Here is a 6,305-nt window from a genome sequence, read left to right as displayed (position 1 = left end):
CCTCGGTCGAGATGCGTCTAGACGCGTCTGGTCTCGGCCAGAACGTGCTGGGCACGACCTAATGCACTCGGTTTTGAGTCGAACCGTGCATGGGGCGGACCCATGCACGACCCTTGTCTCTTTTGGGCCAGACCATCATATTGGGCCTTGAGCTTTGATTGTCCCGAGCTATTTCGAAGTTGACTTAGGTCCATGGGCCGAAGCTTTACGGGTCTTGACCCGAGTGGGAGTTTTTCGACGAAAGTCTAAACTTTTCTCCAAGTCCCGCCCAAATATTACCGAAATTGTTTTGGGTCACCCGAAACGGGTTTTTCTTAAAATTGATTTGGGAAATCATTAAGAGTCGAACCATATTTTTCCGAAATTGACCCGGGCTCTTTAAAAGCCCAAACGGAGTTTTTCTTGAACTTGATTCTAGCAATCATAAAAGATAAAACAGGATCACAACATTAGTCGAATTCTTCAAATATAGACCTAAGGTCTGTAATGTGACATAGAGATGTCGACAGAAGTATCACCCGGATTATCATGCATATATCAGGGGCGGATCTAGGATTAAAACTCAAGGTATGCCGAAAATATTATAGAACGAAAAACAGATAAAAATATCTGAGTATTACATAATCAAATATTCTAATGTTTTAATTACAACTCAAAATAAAAATCTCTTTCTAGTCCAAGCGTAAATTCATTCTCCTTTTACTCATTCCTTGAAAGCGTTTGATAATATCTTGATCGTCGATTGTAGCAAACACATCTTTCTCCACAAATGTCACTAAACAATCATTAAGCCACGGGTTAGACATTCGATTTCTCAACTCATTCTTTACATATCTCATAACAGAAAATACTCGTTCAAGACTTGCGGTAGCCACCGGTAATGACAAAGCTAGCTTCAAAAGAGTGTACACCAATCTAAATGTCTTGTGGTTTTTTGTACGAACAAGAGTCCTACATAGATCTAAAATACCTTTCAAGTTCAAAAAATTATCGTCCGTCTTGACACACTCAGTGTAAGTCTCAAGTTGGCTAGATAACTCCTTATCAATAACATCCTTAAAGTCATTTGGGTAGAATCTTGCCAACCCCAAAAGTGAATTAAAGTCAAAATCTTGAAATGAAGAACAAGGATTCGAACATGCCACACAATTCAACAACTCAACATTTTGCAGTGTAAATCGATCACCCAACTCTTTCATTACAAAATCTATGACAAACAAACAATATAAGAACCTGAATTATTAAATTCTAAATTTGAATTATTCAATTCCTATTCTCAACTATTTAATTATTCAACTCTAAATTCGAATTAGAGAATTCTAATTCAAACAACTATCAAAACAATTATTCCTCTTTTGGAGATCGGATTTAAATGTTGGAGAAAATTAAAAATATTATTACCTGTGGCAATTTGGAAAGGGAAATGGTCAGATGGAGATGAGATTTTGGAGAGGGATGGAGATGAGATTTTGGAGAGGGAGAAACAATTTAGAAAGAAATAGAGGGAATACTAGGGTTTTGGGGTGTGGAGATAAGTAGGGTTTTGGGGGAAAAATTAGAGAGAAAAAAATAAAAGAAGAAAAAGTGACTTAAAGTGTAAGAGCAAATCCAATGGGGAGGAGTCCCGGGCCCTTAATTCAAATTAAGGGCTCGGGACACCCCTTCCTCCCCATTGGACTCCAGCCTGTCCCGGGAGGAGGGCGGAGGCAAATAAGGGGCGGCCCTTTGCTCCCCAAGGGACCGTTGGGGCTCCCCAACGATCACCTTGGGGAACAAATCTGGTCGTGGGATTTCCCCAACGGCTAGATCTGTTTAGATCTAGCCGTTGGAGCAAATCCAACAGCCAGATTTTGGGTTCAACCTTTATAAATAGGGGTTGAACCCAAATCATCCTCTATCTCTCTCTTATTTCACTCTATTTCAACTCTTTCTCTTTCATTTTATCTCTCCAACTCTTTTAAATTTCTTCAATCTTTTTCGATGGATTCCTTCAATCATAATGAGTTATTTATGAATCTCCTTCAAAATCCCGGTTATCAATCTAGCCAATTTGAAAGTGATGAAATTTTTAATGATTCTTCACGAGTTCCCTCGGCGGTAGATGAAACTTTAGATGATTCTTGCGAGTTTGAAGGAACGACTTCAACCAAGAAATCTAATAAACGGGTTGCGTATACTACCAATGAAGATATAATACTTACTAATTCTTATTTGAAATTCACATTTGATGCGGTTGTCGGAAATTGCCAAAAATCTACTATGTTTTGGCAAAAAGTAACCGATGAATTTAATGAACTTACAAACTCTCAACGCACGAAAAAGAGTTGTAAATCTCGTTTCTGTGACATAAATACCGAGTGTCAAAGTTTCATCTCTACTTTGAGGATAGTAAATAAAGTTCCAAAAAGCGGAGAGAACGACTATGATCGGGTAATTTTTCTTACTTGTAATCTATATATTTTTATCTTTTGATTTCATAATATCCTTTTAAATCATTTTTTATCTTTTTCAGATTCAAAGAGCACTTGATATTTATAAAAACAATCACAAAGGAAAAATGTTTAAATTCCAACATGTTTACAAAATTTTGATGTCGCATAACAAGTGGATGGCAGACATGCCAGGAGAGTCAATATCTGGGAAAAGAGATTCTAATACCAATCCATCGGAGGAAAGACCAATAGGTCGTAAACAAGGCAAAGCAAATGCAAGAGTCGGAGAAAATTCGACAAATTTTACCGCTAAAGACAAAGTAGTAGTCGGTGATGCTCCGCCGGAATATTGGCAAAATAGAATGGAAGAAGGGAAAGAAAAAATGGTACACATGAAAGAATCTTTAGAAATTAAAAAAAGGTTCCTTGAAAGCGATAAAAAAGCAAAAAACCGACAATATGGAATAGACTTAATGAAGATTGATGTTAATTCTCTTGACGAACATGGTGCACGGTTGCTTATGGAGGCGCGTAAAGCTTGGTTTAGCAGTAATCCACACCCCTTCTAGTTATTTTTAACTTTTTTATTGTTGTTTAGTCGTATTGTCGTAGATTTAAATTTCTAATCAAATGTTAAGTTTGTAATCGATATTGTTTAATCGAATTATTTAAGTAAATTAAGAAATTAAAACTTCAAATTTAAGGGCCCGGGACCGCTCCCCATTGGAGTCGATTTTGAGGGTCTGAGCCCGGACCCTTAAATTTGAATGAAAAGGTGAATTAAGGGCTCTGGGACCGGGACGCATTGGACTTGCTCTAAGAGATGGGTTTCGAACCCAGGACCTGTCGCATAAATATCAGCACCCTTACCACTGGACCAAGTTTGTCTTTGGATTTCAAGGTTGTCCATGGCATATATGGCAGCCCTCAAAATCCGCCCCTGTGTGTGTTGCATGCAACTGTTTTCTCTAATGGAGAGCTTAAGGATGAAATATTTTGCATCCGTTTTCTATCACTTGAAGGTAAGTGATTTTTTCTCCTACTTTCTTCTTAGAGCTTAGTACTGTTATCTGTTTTCATATTCATTCATGTTGATGTATAAATTGAATTAGACCAATGAAACCTAATTTCCTGTGAATATAGTTTGTGATATAATTTTGTTTGCTGGTATAAGGATATACTTTGTCTCACTTCACTTGTTATTAAGACTTCGGCCAAAAACTAGGGAGTTTGTAACCACGGTCCTATATATTGATTGACGATTGAATGGATATTCTCTATGGGTAGGAAAAGAAGCGATTAATAAGACACTCAAGAAGGTGATACTTACTACAGAAGACATTTGAAGAAAAGGGTAGTACTTAATTTGCTGATTTTTTACCAAGTTTCTTTGAGAAGATGGATTTTTGGGGGTTGGGTTTTGATGAATTGTTGATTTGAGGAATGGGTTTCTGGAATTACTGTCACAAGTTAGAGGTTTGAGGTTTGGGACTTTTAAGGTAGAAGAAGAAGAGATGGAAAGTGGAGAGGAGAGAGTATTTGTTGAAGAGAATGTTAGGTTAGTTCAAGTAGAGTCAAAACTGGTAGATGGAAGTGAATCAGATTCAGAGTCTCCTCCCTGGTTATTAATGGGAGATGAAAATTATAGAGACGCACAAGGGTCTATTAGAAGGAAACTTGTGAAGAAACCTAAAAGAGTTGATTCTTTTAATGTTGAAGCCATGGGTATTAATGTATTATGATGCTCAAAGTCTTCATTCATAGGTACTAACTTTACTTTTTATACTTGTAGTACTTCATTTTCTCTTATGAGTATGTTTTGCTTGTTTTGAAGTAGATTTTGTAGTTGATTATGATAAAGAATTTGAGAACGACTTTTGTTTTATTCATGTAAAGTGGTACTTATAGTTTCTCTACTTGGGTACTCAAGTAATTTATTTTTTTGTAGATTATGGGGTTGGACCAAAGGAATATCCTTTTCTATCCGGATCAATTTCGCTAAACCTTTTGCTCTATTAGCGTAATCTTAAGTATTATTCTTTATTATTTTCATTGTAGGTGGCACATTTGCTTTATATTCATTAACTTGCAGGTATGCAAATGTAAATCTACTAGCAAATCAACAACAAGCGGATGACATGATCTCGAGTTTTAGTTGGAGATCAGTAACCCAGAGTTGGAGAGGGCACTATTCATAAAGACAACTTGGAGAAGAAAGAATACTCCTTGAAGACTATTCTACTGCTATTAATTCTATTAGGAACTTTCTTGATTATAAGGGATGATATTTTAACTCCAGCAACGTTAGGTAAGGTCGAACTTCATTTCTTCGTATATGACTTAGACATCAATATAAGAATCAAATACGAAAATTCGTGGATAGATAGAGGTACACGACTGCGAAAGAGTTTTCATTGACTAGCTACTTGTTGGTTAGTTACATTAGTATGATTCCTACGAATCTCCCCACATCTAATGTCATATAAAGATTTTGATTTGGGCTACAAGTTTCATGGGGTTTGGTATTTTGACTGTAGTCTTTCAAAGCGACAACCGTGCGTTTGGGTGTCTGGAGCATGCACATTGAAAATTTAGTACCAAGTCATTTAGGTAGATATATAAATAGGCATTCAGCATCAAAATGACATAGAAGACTATTCAACTTGCCCAAACTTGTTCTTACCTCGGTCTTATAGTGCTCGAGCTTTATCCTACTGACATGTCAAACTTATCTTAGTCAACTTAGTTCAGTGCTTAAAATGATTGAATGTTCTTACTTATACCTTTTCCAATCCTAACTTTCCAAGTAGTGGTTTCGAAAAAGTCTATTATATTTCACCATTAGACTACAAGTGATATGTAACTTCTACTTTCACGAGTACTTCTATATGTGTTAGCTTAGTTGTGAGCACTTGCATGACTGAAATTTTGTTAATGGCATGTAAACGCTTGCAGCTTGACTCCAACAATACATATTTATATGGCAGTGAGGCTCCGGTTTCTTTGTCCCTAGCATTATTCCATTTCTGTTGTATGTTTTCTCTCTCTCCCTCTCTCTAATATATACATATCTATATGAAGACAGGAGTATGTGAACATATTTTTATTTTGTTGTTAGATAAACTATGAGCAGATAAAGTTATGTTTTTCTGATTGGCATTTCAATGTGATCAGTTGTTGATTGTGTTGGAACTTGTGGGCCTTATTTATGCAATCTGGTTCAGCTTTTGATATGAACTAGATTCTTTTGTAGGAACTTGGGAAGCTTATCTATGTTGTTTCTAACTTAACTTTGGTGCAAAACAGGGATGAATGAACAACAAATTTATAAGAACTCAAAGAGCGGGTTATAAGGATAAAAAGAGACTGATGTTAAATCACAATTACATGCGGAAAAAACGAACGACATATTGTGATGGATATTCAAGCTGAAGGCACAATTATGGACGTAATAGTTGTTGTTGTATGTCTCGACTGTAGTTAGTTCGTATTTGGTGGGTTAGACATATAAAAATGATTAACTTGTAGGTACTGTATTTATTAATAGAATTCTATTTCCATAATATAAATGGTATTTTTTTTACACATTTTACTTAAAGAATGTATTGTTAAGTTTATTTGATGTGAATCAATGAATTAATAGTCTACAAATTTATTTAGCAAATTAGCGATATGTTTTTTTGAAATACTAATACTAGTAGGGACGGTTTAAATCTGTCCCAATTTTTTAGTAGGAAAAAACCTGTTTGTCCCACATACTTACTAGGGACGGAATGTTTCTGTCCCTACACTTTTTAGGTTCAGAGGCCAACTGTCCCTATATCTGTCTCGAAAACTATTTGGGACGCTACTTACTGGGACGGACAAAAACTG

General features: G+C 36.1%; 1 long non-coding RNA gene across 1 annotated transcript; it reads left to right on the top strand.

Annotated features, from left to right (window-relative positions):
• Window positions 1-4,492: 4,492 nt before the first annotated feature.
• LOC147548965 (uncharacterized) lies at window positions 4,493-6,030 on the top strand. Its single transcript, XR_015237865.1, has 3 exons — window positions 4,493-4,740; window positions 5,388-5,463; window positions 5,739-6,030. It is a non-coding gene; the product is annotated as an uncharacterized LOC147548965 (long non-coding RNA).
• The last annotated feature ends 275 nt before the right edge of the window (window positions 6,031-6,305 follow it).

Source organism: Eschscholzia californica, unplaced genomic scaffold, assembly GCF_041429995.1.
Source record: "Eschscholzia californica isolate CP2 unplaced genomic scaffold, dmEscCali1.0.p SCAF_3, whole genome shotgun sequence".
NCBI classification, from domain to species: Eukaryota; Viridiplantae; Streptophyta; class Magnoliopsida; order Ranunculales; family Papaveraceae; genus Eschscholzia; species Eschscholzia californica.
This window is presented reverse-complemented; position numbering and strand designations above follow the sequence as displayed.